The sequence below is a fragment of the Passer domesticus genome, chromosome 8, assembly GCF_036417665.1.
Source record: "Passer domesticus isolate bPasDom1 chromosome 8, bPasDom1.hap1, whole genome shotgun sequence".
NCBI classification, from domain to species: domain Eukaryota; kingdom Metazoa; phylum Chordata; class Aves; order Passeriformes; family Passeridae; genus Passer; species Passer domesticus.
The window spans coordinates 30,828,249-30,844,747 of NC_087481.1; the positions used below are offsets into that span (position 1 = coordinate 30,828,249).

At 40.7% G+C, this 16,499-nt stretch overlaps 1 long non-coding RNA gene across 4 annotated transcripts in view; it reads left to right on the forward strand.

The window, feature by feature from the left end:
* Positions 1 to 16,499, forward strand: part of LOC135306367 (uncharacterized) — a 114,120-nt gene that overhangs the window by 22,284 nt on the left and 75,337 nt on the right. For all 4 annotated transcript variants that reach the window (XR_010367171.1, XR_010367179.1, XR_010367173.1 and 1 more), the window contains exon 3: positions 7,062 to 7,197. This is a non-coding gene — a long non-coding RNA (uncharacterized LOC135306367). The remainder of the gene's footprint in view (positions 1 to 7,061; positions 7,198 to 16,499) is intronic.

The window sequence follows — 16,499 nt, forward strand, 5'->3', positions numbered from 1 at the left end:
TCCCAGGAACACAGACCATCACCTCCCCAACCCACTCAGCTCCAGTAACCACAGCTCTAAAGGACTGCTGATGGGGGCTGGTCAAACTGGATTCAGGGAACTTGGCCAGACCCCAAGGAGATTTGGTGCAGCACCCTTCCCATCACAGTTCCTGGGAGGGAATAGCTGAATATTGTAGCAGCAGCTGGTCCTGGTGCCTGTGTTACCCTCAATGCTTCATTAGAGGTGCAAGTTCAGTGGTAAAAAACCAGCAGTGGTGAATGTTTAGCCAGTGAGTGTTGATATTTCAAACTCTAGGGAAAGGATGAATAACTGGTCTTATTTCATTTTGTTCCTCATGAAAGATAATACTGGATCCTTCCTACCACTGAAGGAGGTGAGGATATTAGGTAGTTGCTGTAATAGATTATGCTTCTTTTTCCAGTTTTCTCTGGGGAAAGGAATGTGAAGCTTGCATTTTCACTTATTCTGCTGTTGACCTCAGTCGTATTTAGGCATTGCTTGGTTATTTTGTTTCTTTTAAGATACATTTCTCTTTGCCTGTCTCTAGTGCCTTGATGTATTTCTCCAAATAAGTGGCTGTCTGAAAGAGCTAATAGTGAGAGTCACAGATGGACAGGCTGCACTTTAGAGCTGGCAGATGGGGACTTGGGACAGGAAGATAAATCTCTTTCAGACTGCTGAGTGACTGGGGAGACTCTATTAGGGGGTCTCTGAAGTAAACACTGCTAGGTGTCTGAGGAGAGGGGGGACCAAACGATGCTTTTGGGTGAATGGAGGGCTGGACTCAGCTGCCTGAGTCACTGCTGTGGGCCAGTGGGCTGTGGGGTGGCACAGAGCAGAACTGTGGTCACACCCCTGCAAAAGCCAGCCATGGAATCTGAAAGCACCAGGGAACAGTCAGGGACTCAAAGACTTAGGAGACAGAGACATCCTGCTTTCAGACACACTCTGTCGATTCCTGCCCATTCACATTTATGTTTTCTTCCTTCTTGTGTGCAAGGAAAATATCCTATAAACAGGCAGAATGGCATTTAAATGTCACCGCTTGCTGTCCTTTAGATTTGAAAGGAAAATGAGAAGAAGGATTAGTTATCCCAGGGCTAGAGGTGGGAGCCCTTTGCCTCTCCCTTGCTCCTCAGTGTCAGCAGCAGAGCTCAGAGAAGGCTGTGGCTCGGGCTGAGGTGTTTCTGTTCCACAGACACACTGACACAACTGCAGACATGGCCCTGGGTGACACTGGCCTCCAGGAAAACCTGCAGGTAAGCAGGAGACCAATTTGCTGGTCTGGTTCTTTTAATTCTGCTTCCCACCAATGCCTAGTGGCAGGGCTCAGGAAATGTTGCTTTTTCCAAAACTGAGGATTTTGTGCATATTATTGAACAGGAAAGAGTTGACATCCAAAAAAACAAATTAAGTAATTTACCCTCAAGCTTTGCAGAAATCAGCCAAGATGAAAAACCTCATATTTTCAGAGCACACCAGGATATGTCTCTGTTCTTTAAGAGTATTTTATATGTCCCTTACAAACTGCCACTTTCAGAAACATCATATATGTTCCTTGGTAGTGGTATATAAAACAACATTTTTATAACCTGCTTTTAGGAAGATAGAGGACTGGAAATCATTTGTATAGATATTTAGTTTTTCTTTTCCATTAATAAGTTATGGCAATACAAGGGAATATGATGGGAATGCTTTTAACAGAGCTGTGTCTCTTCTACAGCATTGTTATAAAATGAGGGAAGTCAGAAAATGCCTACTTAGTATACGCATCATTGTGCTAATCCTTGCTTGTTTCCCACGTGATGGTCTCTTGTGATGTTTCAATTTGAAAAAATTGCAAAGCAGGAAGATTTTTCTTCTGAAATTTTAGAATATAATTTGTATAATCTCAAGTCTTCCACTGTGAACATATTTTGTGGGCTGAACTGCATTTCCCTCCCTTCCTGTTCGGCTCCAATTTCTGTGCTTTACAGTTCCCTGTTTCCCCCAACATCAGCATGATCCATGGGCATGCACAAGGGTTGGACTTTTCTGTCTTCTCCTTGTCTGCATCAGTACTGACAGGCACATGCCTATAAAAAAAAGGCACCTTGTGTTTCTTAAGCTATGCCAAATCTAGGCAGTTCTTAGTGACTTTCTTAGGGCACAGGAAAGCAAAGGGAAAAGTTTAACTCTGTGAAGTGACCTCTCCTGTTTCTGAGTCTCACAGCCAGTGTTGGTGCTTTGTTTGTCTTCCACAATAATAGGCAGAGGCTTGGATTTATTTGATATTTTTCTCTACCACATAATGAAACCCTTAAATTGATAACAAGGAGAAACCAGCAGAAATTGAACTGAAAGAAAGAGATAGTTATGTAAGGCTAAAATATATTCTTAATTTTATGTCTGCTTTGGACTTTGGTCAGACTTTGGCTTGAGCAGAAGAAATGCCCAGGAAGTTTGGACAAGGAAAGACACCTGGGACAGACACCATGAGGGATGTGCCCCTCTATGCAAGCTGAGATCCATATAATTGTATTTAATAAGTGTAATTTGTTGTTTCTAAAACACAGAACACAATGATCCCCTACCAGGGACCTGTAGCCCATGATCAGAGAGAAATTTCTTTATTATTATTAATAAAGCATTACTTTTTTGAAGCATTACTTCAGTATCAGCTGAATATACACAGATTGTTAAAAAAAATCATGTTCTAAAAGTAAATTAATTTCAAGTGGTTATCCCTTCAAAATCCCTTTGCTACCCTTTAGAATTTGGTTATCCTTCTAAGGATAAAAGGATAACAATGACTCGTGCCTGTCAAACATCCAAAAGAGAAATTAGTACATATGGAGTTATTGACTTAATTTCACTGATAAAACCTGCTTTTGTGAGAAGCAGTTGTCTCAGCCCCTTGCTAATGATTGGTCTGTCATGTCCTGCTGACAATTCCAATGCTGTCCCTGGGGCCAGTGTGCAGCTGTGCAACCCTGGGACTCTTGAAGACCTCTCCAGATCTTTGGTTTTGGCACAAGAAATTAATCTATTATTTCTATACAACTTTCAGGGAATTGATGATAATTCAAACTCTCTTGGGTCCCTAAGTGTAGACTAAAATTTATCATTTTAATATAAGTCAATTTGGAAGTTGCTGGAATCTTCAGATATAACATTTTTAGTGTCTGGGTTTTAAAAGTTCACAGCAGTAAGCTTTATTATTTTTTCTTGGAAGATTTCATTGGCAAAAATCAGAGGGTGAGCTGAGATTTGAAGAAAAATCCAGAAGATGAATGCAAACTTGAGAGACAAAGCCTGGGAGTCCATGAGTGTGTTTTTGTGTCTCTTCACACATCTTACAGGAGTTAATAGAGAGGTACTGCCAATGTCACCCACTTAGCACAAGTATTTTCCAAAGATAAGGAAAGACTCTGGTAGTCTCAAAAGTTTTTTTCAAGCTAATGCCAACTTCCTCCAAGTGTGCTTTGGTGCATGAGCCTGGCTGTAGAGTAGGGACAGTCACCTAGAAATGTCAGGTTACTGTAAACAAGAAGCTAAAGTTTATTTTCAATGTGTATTTATGCCATACTTCTTTAAAAAACCCAAGCCCAACTTTATATTTTAATAATAGGCTTTTCATTCTCAATAATTCAAGCATTTAATGTCCTGTCAAATTTTAGCTTCCTTTTTAATAGCATAAACTACATAACATGAATAGTATAAGGGAAAATATTTTTTGCACTCATGTATTCTGAGACACACTTTAAAATGTTTTCAAGTGCACTTTTCAGGGAAATATGAATTGCACAGAATATAAATTTCCCTGATTACAACTCAGAACTCATCTAAACCCTTAAAGGGAGGGGAAGGTACATAGAGAAAATGTTGCACTCTGTACTGAACCTTAAATCAGAATAAATGTTTGCAAGTGTTTGTGTTCCTAGTGGCTTTCATTAATTTGAGACCACATTTTTCATTCCAGCTTTTTTTTAGGATGGTCCTATTGCTAGATTGCACCATACTTAAAAGAAGGAAATTAATTTCTGACAAGCACCTCTGGATGAGGACTGAGAGCAAAGCAGTTTCCTGCCCACTTCAATGAGGGCTGGGAGGAAGGCATGGTGTTTTCTGAGGGTGGGAAATGATTTCAGCAGAGACGTTCCTCATCACTCCTGCCTGGACTTTATGCTCTGAGGGGTTTCAGTGGTTTTCACAAGCTTTCTGAACCTGTGACATGTTCTCTGTTCATCATAGGAAACAGCCAGAAGCCACACAAGTGGTTTGCTCTTGTTGTTCCAAATGCTTTTTGCTACAGTGACCTTAAAAGTTGCATGTGCCCTTCTTCAGTGTTGACAACGTACAATTAAAGAGTTTCATATGGAAATCTAACTGAAGATCTTTTCCTTTTGATATCTGTTCAGGATTTCCACTGGTGCCAAGTGAAATTGTATCTGTCCTGCATCTAAAACAATGCAGGCTAACAAATTATAGACTAACAAATAATTATACTTTTTACCAAAGAAGGCAAATTTCTGAAAAATCTGGGGGTTGTGCCCCATTAATCCTTCTATATCTTCTGGAAAGTACACTTGATTCTCCATGAAACAAATTTTGCTTTCTTCATCAGTGCTCATGCTTGACTAGAAAAGCCATCACTGGCAGGTGTGTGAGCCAGGGTTGTGTGATGATTAGCAGGAGGATAATGAATGAGCTTGGGGTTTACATCTGTGGGGTAAATCAGGGGCTCCAGCTACATGTAAATAGGGTGTTCTGTTTTATAGCATTCTACCAAAACCCTGTGCTTAAGAAAGAAAGAAAGACATTGTAGTAATCTCCAAAAAGTAGGGATGGGAAAACTTAATGTTGTTTTGCTTTCAACAAAGTCTGAAAACTATTTTCACCAGGTAAGTTTTGCAAAACCCTTTCTTGGTTCAGGATCTTTTTCATTTCTAAATATGGATGCTATGTAAAGCTTTTTTAATATGGTAAGAAAGCTAGACTTCATAAGGGAATAGTATAAAAACAAACCCAAATCAAACCTTTATATTCTCATAAAAGCTAGATTAAATTAAAGCTTCAAAAGTTTCTAGTTCTGCTCAGAAATTCTGATTTTTATTTACATTGCCTTTTTTGTCACCTTGGAAACATGTTCTGTGCAGAGTAGCTCAGTGGAAATGTGGGTCCCAATTGCAGTTCTTAAATTTCTCCTTGGCGAAACATCTCCCAGAACTTGAAGATGTATAGGGAAACTTTACCCATGAGTATTTCAGTCTTTAACTTTGATGTTTACATTTGTTAACAAAAGGGAAAAAATGACCTTGAAATGTACACGTACATCTTGTTCCTTCCTGTAATATAACAAAAACCTTTCCCCATAAGGCAACAAACAGCACTACATGAGCAATCTAGGCTCTCGTTGCTGATGCTGAAGTATTAGGTCTTTCCTGAGACACTGATGCAAGAGAATAGAGAGAGACACATATTTCTGCAAAGCAATAATTCAGCCCAGAATTTTAATATAAAGAACACCAAGGCAGTATCCTGTTATCTGAATTTTAATGACTGTATCTTTTTTATCCTGTCAGTTGTAGCAAGGATGTGAGAGGTTTCATGAAACATTAATGGCTCTAACTGCAGTCCTCTCCATTTCCTTTTTTCTCTCTTTTTTTGTTCTCCTGATGTGATGTAAAATATGAATTTGTGCAGTGGAACTGCTTTCTGCACAGGGCTCTGTTGCTTGCTTGATCTTGCAGCAGTGACTGTGGTTCCTGTTTGGGCTGGGAGCTTCCACACTGGCTGCCTAAGGAGAGGGAAAGGGCTGGAGGTGCATGGAGAGGAAGATCTTGCTGATGACAGATCATAAACAATTTGAAATGCAGTCTGTATTTTAGGGACATTCAGATAAAGAGCCAGCTGGATGTTCTGCCTCAGTCTCATCTGTAGGCTGCTGGTTGCTGGCTGGATGAGCTGTTCAAAAGGCAAAAAGCCACAGGGAATGTCAGATCCTCTGCCCTCCTCAGCCCCCAAGAAACAGGACTGAGAAGGGGGTAAAAGGGGACTAAACCCAAGCAGTTTTCAGGGCTCATTGGGTGCAAGGGCATGCCAGAGGAGGTGGAGATAATTGTACATGCCAGGCACTGCAGCTGGGCAAAGCCCTGAAGGATAATGAATTCCTCCAACAGCCAGTCCCTCAAACCTAAAACCTGTGTAAGGAGTTGTCATTTGACTGAGTGCTCTCACATTATAACTGCCAGAGGAGCAGGAAAATACAGTTCCCAAGCCTAGTGAAGAGCCCTAGAGGCAAACAAGCATAGCTGCACAGAGGCCAGGTGCGTTTGGGATCTGCTGTAGGCACAGAGTTTGTGGTGATTGGGGTGGGGCTGAGCCTCATCCCCAATGGGGCTCAGCTGTGAGGAGCAGGTGAGCAGCATTGGATTAATGAGCCATGGAGGGCTGAGGTGTGCTGAGCAACCACCAAAGGGAGCACAGGGCACACAGGTGCACTGCATCAACATGAGGCTATAAAAGCTGGGATAAAGAACAGCAAAGAGCTGCAGATGCTTGAAGCCTTCTTTGGTGTTGGTTGTGCTCCACTGTCATCCCCACAGGAATCTGGTATGTGAGGGATTGCAAAAGGAAATTCAGCACTCTGATCCACAAGGTGCATAATAGGAAATGTTCCTATTTATTCAGAGCAACCCTGTTATAGACATAGATATGCTTTGTGTGATGCCATATATAGCGACTAGAACATCTTAATAAGCCCTGCTGGGCTTATTTTCATTCTAAGAGAGTATGACACTGATGTGTTCAGTGACAGGGTGTCACCACGCCACTGTGATGTGCGTGTGTCGTGCTGCCTGCCATTCCTTGGGACTGGGATATTTGTTAGCAAAGGTTCTGCCCTCCGTGAGCATCATCCTGAGAAACAAACCCACAAGGCTTTGGGGAGCAGAGACACCAACATGTGCTCTCCTTACCTCCCTGTTCCTTAGGCAGCTCTAAGAGTTGGGGATAGCCTGACTGCCAGCAGTTTCCCTCTTGTTGTCTCTGAAGAAATGTCTGGGTTTTTTTTTTAGATGGCAAAAATACGGCATACTCTTCCAGAAGATGGAGAGCAGTTTTCTTCACTCTGTTGGAGTTGGTGTCTGTCTGGAGGAGCTGGATGAGTTGGGGATATCAGGGATATGCTGAGTGAGGCTGAGACCTTCTACCGTAAGTACATTTTAATTAAAGCAGATGTTTATGTGGAAAGGTGAACAGACATCAGCTGCTTTGTTTTTCAATAAGTGTTCTTTCAGTTTTCTGTGATTTTCTGCTCTGGGAGCTGAGAGGAAGGTTGGAAAGGTGCACTGGGTGTATCATGGCCTGTGTGCATCAGGTGTATGATGGCCTGTGAGAAGCAGCTTGGGATTTTGTACAGTAAATAAAGTAATATTTAGTAAGAGCACTGGTCTTTTAGCACTGAATTTGGTTAGCATGGCCACACTGAACAGGTGGAGAAGCAAATGGTGTGGCAATGTAGTGTGCTGTTTAGCCATGGACCAGTGGAGTCTGCTGCTGTCCACAGAGGCAAACTGATAAATCAGGTGTTAACAGGTCTGATGCATATTTAGAATTCATCTATTAGAATGATCTATTTTGAAATAAGCTTGGAAATGAGTAATCAAGTACATTTTTTGCGGAACAGGCTTGACTGCTAGTACACTGCAGGGCTTTGATAAAAAGAACTGCAGAAAAAGTAAGGCCCAAAGAAAGTTGATTTAAAACAAAATTCAGTTCCCTCTGACTATGCTAATTAAGGGAGCTTACACATTTCACCATGATTAACTGAGATGCTGTGGTAAAGCTCAACATACGTGGGAGTTCATTTAGTTGTCTGTAGTTCTACCTTTTTATTTAACAAATGCTTCTTGATTTAAATGGAAATCTCTAATTGCAAAATGATCCCTGATGCAGCATGTCACAACAAATACATACATTCTCTTACAAAAAGAAAACTTTGTCTGTTTACATTATTTTCACTGTTGTCCCAGGCTTTCTTAATTCTTCCACTTTCCTTCATTTAGCATAAAGTTCACAGTATGTCTGTTTGAAATAACAACAACAAAATGGAATGTCTATTATCAATGAATCAGTGGCATTTACAAGTGGGATTTAAACAAATCTGTTGTAATAATTGTGGATGGTTTGTTTGAAATCTGTTTTATTCCTGTTAGAACCAGGAAATGTTTTGATGGAAAACAAGAAAGGTGACATTTTGTGCCAGTTGACATCAATGAGCTTCCCTGGGCTCTAGAGAGATTTTCCTTATTGCAAACTCATGGCCAACATTAGGAGATTAAGGCTTTATATGACAGGCAATTAATAGAAGGATGTTTGTGGGAGGAATGTCTGTTTTTTTCTAGAGTAGAGGGATAATATGAAGTAAAGGAAGAGTAAACAGAAAAATCCAGATAAAAGGAAGGGGGAAATCCTCAGAAATGGGGTAGGCCAGTCTGAGGACTCCCATGCCCTGCTGTTTGAGGAGGAGCCTGGATTGGGATGCAGGGTAATGAGCAGTAGAGGCATCCTGTGCCTGGCTTGGTCTGTCCCCCAGTGCAGCAGCAAAAATCCCTCCCTCCACAATTAATCTGGATTCACTGGAATTTCACACACAGGGGAAATGCTTCTGTTGCTGTAATATTCTTTGGAAAAACAGGAAGCACTTGTAATGGAAAATGTGCAATATGAGTGATAAAGAGGGTCACCGAGGTTCAGTCCTGCAGAAAAATGACCTTCATTTGTTTTCTGTGTGTGAAGCAGGAGGGAGATAATATTTCCCCTGTGTCAAAGCTGATTTTTCTAGAACTAATTGGGGGAAACACATTAAAAGGAAGGGCATGACAGCCAAAGAATAGAACACAGACTGAGACAATACTTCCTGTCCCATTTATTAGATGCTATTTATAGTTTCAGCTAAGAATATACATGCAAGGACTGATCATATATAGAAAATCACAGCACACTAAAAAAAAGTTTTCTGATTCTATTTAGGACTTTATTAATAACTGGCAGCTTTAATACAATATACATTAATTACATGTAGAGCTACATTTGCATAAGACCACAGCTGCCATTTAAAGCAAAAACACACTCAGATGTTTGGTAGATCTAAGCATTTTATTTGGAATTCAGAAAATGTGCCTGTTAGAAGATTTAAGTAGACCATGAAATAAGACAATTTCCCTGCTGTTTTTGCCTATGTAATTCATTCAGCACAGATGATGAGGAGATATCAAGTACCAAAGGAGTTATGCTCTTCTTACCCTGTGGTCACTGGGCGGTCTGTTTTCTCCACTTGCCATTAAATTCACTGCAAAAGTACTAATCAAAGTAGTATGTTCAACTGTTGTAGGGCATTTTTGGGGTTTCTATTTCCTTGGGTGGTTTTTTTTTTTTTTCATTTTCTTCCTTCTGCCAAATATCAAGTTCTCAAACAGGAAAATAATGACATATGTATATATAATTCATCTTTCATAATGATGAAAATGTCTTTGTCATTACTGCATAAACCTGTGAATTAATGTCCTGCCAAGATGTGTAATATTTTAAATAATAGCTGGGTGTGGAGGCAGGAGGTGTCATTTGCCTCAGGACAGACAGAGCAGAGCTCCAGGTCTGCCCACTATGAGCCATTCCCAAGCTCATTTTAGGTGCTATGGGGTGCCACATCCTGCATCTGTCACACTGCTCTGCAGCACTGCCAATGAATCCTGCACATGAGGCAGGGCTTTGCTTCCAGCATCACTGCCATCACTTTATGTGGTGGAGCTCCTGCTCCTTCCTGAGTTAGAGTGCTGAAATGTTGACTTGTCAGAAATTCCTGGCATGTGAATAAATGCAAGAGTAGCAAGAAAAACAGCAAGTGTTGAATCCATTGGCTGTTTCCAACTCAGCTGCTGAGTGTGCAGTGCTATTGTTTCTGACATACTGCTGTCTTGCATTGTAATTTTGTATTTTTCTTTTCCTTGCACTGAGGACAAGTGGTTGTGCTTATGGGCCTGTGTGTAACTGGAGCCTCATTGCACAGAGCAGTGTTCCCAGGGACTCTGAGCTGAGCCTTTGGTTTCAGGCAGGTTTGGAGTGTGTTTGGAGATCTATCATCACACAGCTACTGTTCTCTGTAACAAATTTGTTTTAAGTACTTGCCCTTAAGTGTTTCCATTGCTGGAGATCCAATTTCCAGAAAGTCAGCTGTCCATTAAATACAGTTGCACAGTTTTTTGGTCTCATATCACTTGTTCAATTTCCATTGAGAAAACTGACTTGAGCTGAGTTGCTCCAGGTATAAATCAGTGTGATAGAAGGCAGAATTTGTCCCTTTTGTTTTCAGCCAATTTGTGTGCTTCCAATGTCTGGAATACTATAATATTTCCTCTTTCCGACTTGTTTGATGCTTGCCAGAATCCCCTGAAATCTATGACAGAGATGAAATTATCTGCCTTACTCGCTGCCTAAGTGATGTAATGCCACACATTTAAATACTTGTACTGCTGTCCAGCTTGCTATTTCAACAATTTGCTGTTTAAATACTCCTTCTGCAGGTGAAAGACCGGTAAAAAGACGCATGTAGGAATTGGTGCTTTCTTCAAAGACTGAACACCTTTGCTCTTGTTTGTCTCTTGCCTTTCATTTTTGCTTTCCTAAAGCACAACTTGTCCAACTTGCCTATCTCCTATCAACCTGAAAATCAAACTATCAAATGTCAGCTTCCTTTGGAGTCAGCTGGTAGAAACTGGTCTAATAGGCTGGAACTGGGGAAGGATGGTGCCTGGTGGCCTGGGCATGTGCACTGTATTCCTTTGCACTAATCCAAATGGAATGGGATGAGTTTCAGAGCTCCTGAAAGTGAGATATGATTTAGGTCCCAAGTAAAATGTGCTCCTGGTGCATCCCACCTCAGAAGGTGGAATATTCCAAGCTCCCCTCCCTGGGGCTGTCTGGCACTGCAGACAGGCAGCAGTTGTATGTCTGAATCTATGCCAGGAGTAGGATAACTGCAAGGAGAGACGAGATCAGCCCCAGTTAATCCCTGGTCCTGAAGCAGCAGCTCTTACTTTCCTAAAGTGAAAATTGGCTGTGCATAAGGCATAATCTCTGTGTTAAGGGTGGTATTTATGTTGAACATAAGTGATGATAAGCCTTGTGGATGTGTGGCAGAGTGCCAGGGTGACACCAGCCTGTTCTTGCTGCAGCAATCAGGAGGGTTGGCAGAACACAGGGCAGATATTTGCTCTTGTCGTGTGCACAAGAGCCACCCAATGTTGTTCCACATGTTCTCACTTACTAATGCCTATCCTACAGTGAATGGAAATGACTCTGCCTTTTTAACCAGGAAACCAGGGATGCAAACATAACCCCTGACAAACCAAGCAAACAAAAATGAAAACCCTGATGGGAATCAGTGTAATAATGCAACATGGTCAATTAATGAAACCACGCAGATTCCTGGGTTTGCCTATTGCTCACCCAGCTTTCACAGATGTTTACAGCAGGAAAAATTCCTTGAGCTGGGTTCAGATTAGGGTTTATGTTCCCCCACCCTATGAATTTTCTCATTTCAGAGAAAGTTATTGGAAAAGATCAGATATATTTAAATTCCTTTTTTACCAAAGGTTTTGGGGTGCAGGAAAATAAACTGTAACCACTTCTGTCTGCATCTTTGTTATTTCAGTCATTTACGCAGCTATTCTTAGTTTTAAGCAGACGAAGCTTTCCTGTTTTCCATAGTTGCATAATTAATCTGTAAGAACTTTGACATTTCAAAGAATGTGCTGTTCCTAGCCTTTGTTGGTATCTGCATGTTTCTCTAGATTTCTGGCCTGATATTTACACTTAATGAATGAACATGAACTCAGACTCTTGAGGTCTGATCAGATTTTTTGTGACTGAGCCACAGAGGATAAACTTTAGGTGTTGTTTCCTTTATTAATATCTAGTCTGCTCTAAGCTGCAGCAGTGCTGGATCCCTTGGAAGTTATAAACAGTTCAGGATTTGGGCCTCTTGGGTGCAATAGTGAGCAGGAAAACTTTCCATTCTTCTATTGTGTGCCATGCTTCAATCTGATGTAAATTTTGTTACAGGACAAAACTTTGTAGCCTTGTGAGGACCGTGGGTGAAAGAACAATGAGAAAAAGCTGGGAATTGCTAGGCCCATACAATGAATGGAATCATAGGCCGTTGGTTGTACGTCTCACAATGTTTGGTTTTATTGGCAGATGTCTGAGAAAATTGCTTTTGATGATCTCTTTTTCTTTATGGTAGTGCGAAGACTGGTATTGCTACCTCAAGGCATTTGAATAATCACATTCCCCCAGTCTGTTGAAAGTACAAAGAAAAAATGAGTGTAGTATATCCTGTCTTTCTTTTCCTTGGTATGCTAAAGGGAATTGTGTGCATGTCTCTCTGAAGAGTAGTTGTTCAAAAACACTGTTTGCTACCAGAATTCCACTGGAAAATTGCAGAGTTGCCCTTTGCACTGTGAAATCCCCAGGCACCCACTGGGAAAGAAGATGCTGTGTAAGTCAGGGCAAGGATCTAATGAGATCTCACTCAGACTGCAAAACACTGGGTAGTGATTATATAAAATCCTGGGTGTTAATTATATAATATATTGCACTTTCTGGTTAAACTTGGGTTCAACATGTGTAGCAGAAGAAAGTAAATTACCTCAGAATTTATTGATCTATTTATTTAGGCAGCACTGCTTCCCTCACAGATCACCTTCTGGATCTCTGATATGGCTCGGTTCCACTCAGAGTAAAAACAAAAACCTCTTTGAGGCTGTTCCTGTAACTGTGGGTCTGAGAGGAACAGAGCTGGTGGATATTAACTCCAGTGATATTTGGACCTAGCACAGGAAGAGCTGCAGGAAATCCCTGCAATGTCAAGCTTTAAAATGCGGGGTAGTACTGGCTGGTGATCAGCTAATGATGAGGTGCAGACTGTACTTGTTAGAGGGAATATTTCCTCATGGCAGAGAAATTCCCTTGGGAAGCCTTAGTGAATCATCCCCCGGGAGATTTCACTGCAGCTACAAGTAGCATCTCGCCCATCTGGACACCTGTGGGCTCTGCTCTGCCCTGCTGCATGCCAGGCAGGTTTCTGTGGCACCACACCAGCCCAGCTGTTGGCAGGAGCAGAAGGGAGCTGCTCAGCAGCAGCTGGCAAGGGCATCCCAGCAGCCCAGACCTGACCTGCTACCAGACAGAGCCCACTGATCCAGAAAGTGTTGTCATCTCAAGGTTAAGTGCACAATCTGGAGGTGCTATGTGGGAGAGCCATTCCTGTGCTCACAGGGTGTGTGCCTAACATGCATTTAGCTTTACTGAATACATACAATTTTTCTCCAGAAAGTAATGCTGCACGGATGCAGTGCTGAAAATGTTATTTGTGGATAAGAAACAATGGATAAGTGTTTGACAATAAACCTGTGTGTGTAGATGCTGGTGTTGAATTATCAGTGAAAACAGTCCTTTAATAAATATTTATGTATTTCATTGAGATCACATGTGATTTCATACTGTGGTAGCTCCACAAAAGGCAATGGAGTGGTCTGTGCTACTAGAATAAAACCAAAACATTAAGCTTAATCTACTCATAAAATCAGGGAAAAACTAACTAGTTCTCTTTGGTCTCTCTATGTGGAAAGCTTCTCTCTGTCCTGTAAAAACATACACACAGACTCTTCCAGGGCAGAAAAACTAGAATTAAAATTGGGAAGAAACTATTGTTGAACAGAAAACTGCCCATGTTGCATTTCTGAATAGATTTTAATCTTTGACTGTGGGGGCACCTCTCAAGAGTGGTTCAGTTTTGGGTTTGTCAGTCTTCTGGGAAGAAATTGTCACCATCTGCAAAGGCAGCAAGAATATTCTTATAGAATATTTATAAGATATGTTTTTGTTTTACTGTATAATTCTGACAAAATCATGTTCTTAATAGCATACAGCAGTTTTTGTAGGTAGGAGCTGACATCATAAAACCTTTTCATGAGATTTAGGTGAAGGTATTTGGTAGAATCAGTAATTCATTCTTGCACTACAGAGAATAATGCACTTTTTATCATTCAACCAACAATCTGGTTTTCAGGAGGGTTTTTTGAGTAAAATAGATGAAAGCTTGCATCTGGATATTTTCAAAACATCATTAGATCTGCTTTTATTTTTTTTTTCCTCGCATCATCTTAGAACATGCTCTAGGACTAGCTACACAGGCTAATCATGGACAAGATGCACACACAGAGATAAATTCAGTCAGGGTTATCAGCTGGTCACTGCTAAATTTGGATTGCACTAAAATGGAAATTCAAATATATCACAATTTTGTTGTTATTCATAAAGCAGTGAAGTAGCAGAGTGTCCAGTGCAAAAGCTTTGCTTTACCCCTGTGTAACTGAGCTAAGAATTCTGAATGGAGGAAAAACTCCTTTGCAGTGACACTAACAACTTTTTCACATGCTGAGACAGAGCTCTAATACAATCATCATTAAACGTGTCATAATATTTGCAACACAGACATTCATTTTTGTAGTCTTTTAGAGAGGTTATAAGAAGTAAACTTAGAAACCTCATTATTCTTTACTTTCTTTCTGAATCTATTGCAGGTAATAATTTTTCTCCCAACAATAGACTGTAATTTTGTTATGGCTGCAGAAATTTTTGTATGAATGTGCTAACAGTCATAATTCCCTAATAGCACGATAGATCCATAACAGATTTAGTTACATTGTCTCTGAGCTGTGCTCATTTATTGTAGTGAAACAGCACAGGATTATATGTCTTTTCCTAAACTGCTGTTGCTGGGATCTGGCCTCATGTTCCCCAGTGCCAGGTGAAGTCAGATCGCAGCTCCAAATCTATTAATTAATGTCACTGCACCAAATCTGTGCCAAAGGGCTGCTGCTGCCATGGAAGCTTCACAAGGCTGGGAAGGTTTGTGTTCTGGCTTAGTGGGATAAGGGGAATGATCCCTCAGGTCCCTGCCCCACAGAGCACACAGCATAAAGAGCACCAGAAAATGGGCAGAAACAGGCTGGGAGGATCACCACGGAGAGGGCCATTAGATTTCCTGCCAAAAACTGCCAGTATTTCAGATTGTCCTTCAAATTTTAAAGGATTACATTTGTCTTAAAAGAAAATACTAAAAATTACTAAGAAATATATGGAAATATTTAATTTCTTAGCATTTAAAATGCAAACAATAAAAAAACCCCCTCAGTATCATAAATTGGGTTAGGCTGGGGATATGGTTTATGGAAATATTTCCAGTTCACTTTGTTCAAAATCCCCCTGAGTGTCAGCTCACTCTCAAGTATCAGCATTGCTGTGTTTTAATACCTAATCTGCCTTTCTTGCAAAGATTTTTCAGATAACTTGCAAGTATAAATTTCAATCAGCATTCTCTACAGGTCTTTTTAAAAACACTACTGAGATCAATTTAAAATAACATTTCCAATGAAATTTTAAGCTTCCTACAATTATTTTCAAAAAGTACTTCTCATACACAATTGTTATTAAATTGTTGTCCATATCATAAAAGGGAAGACAACAAAATTGCTGTTAAATGAAAATATAGAACGATTTTGTACTCATTGAAGAACAGGATTGCAGGAATGGGATTGTGATATGACACATCACTTTTAATTTCTACAAAAATGTTCCTGCTGTATATTTTGGTTTGTGTGTTTTCTAAGCTTTGAAATTCTTCAGGCTCCAGAAATGCAGGAGTTAGGATTGCTGAAATGGAAATGGGGAGAAGTGTGTGGGAAGCAGGTGGGTGTAAAGAAGGGATACACCCTAACACCCCCCAGCATAAACAGATCATTGGAAAGAATAGATTACTTTGCTCTCATTTATTGGTTCCCTATTCCTTATTTTGCTGCCATCCTCCAACCATCCTCCAATCATCCAACCCGACACCCCAGCTGCCAGGCAGTTACACCCTGCTCCTGAAGAAAAGCTCGTCCACATCTCCTCTGACCTTCCCAAGCAGAGCCACTGTCACCGTGATATTTTTATGGAAAACTCTTTGCTAGGATTTTTTCCTATTCTAGCTGAGAAGCCTCAGAAAAGAAATGCAAACAATAACTGTCTGATGGCTGTGAATGTGGTCTGGAGGTTGTTTACCAACAGGTGCCTCTGTGATTGGTTTCATATGAGTTATTTCTATTTAATGACCAACCGTGGTCCAGCTGTGCTGAACTCTCTGTCACGGGTTTTTGTTATTCATTCCATTCCTTCCCAGCTTTCTGTCTGTATAATTTCTATATTTCTTTTAGCATAGCATTTTTAATGTAATATAATATCATAATAAATCAGCCTTCTGAAACATGGAGTCAAGATTCCCATCTCTTCCCTTGTCCTCAAACACAACCACAAACAACAGGAACCTTGTACAAGTGGTTGTGATGCAAAGCTTGTGACATGTGCCAGGGTGTAACTCAACTCTTTGGCTAAGTGATGCTGCTGAGGTG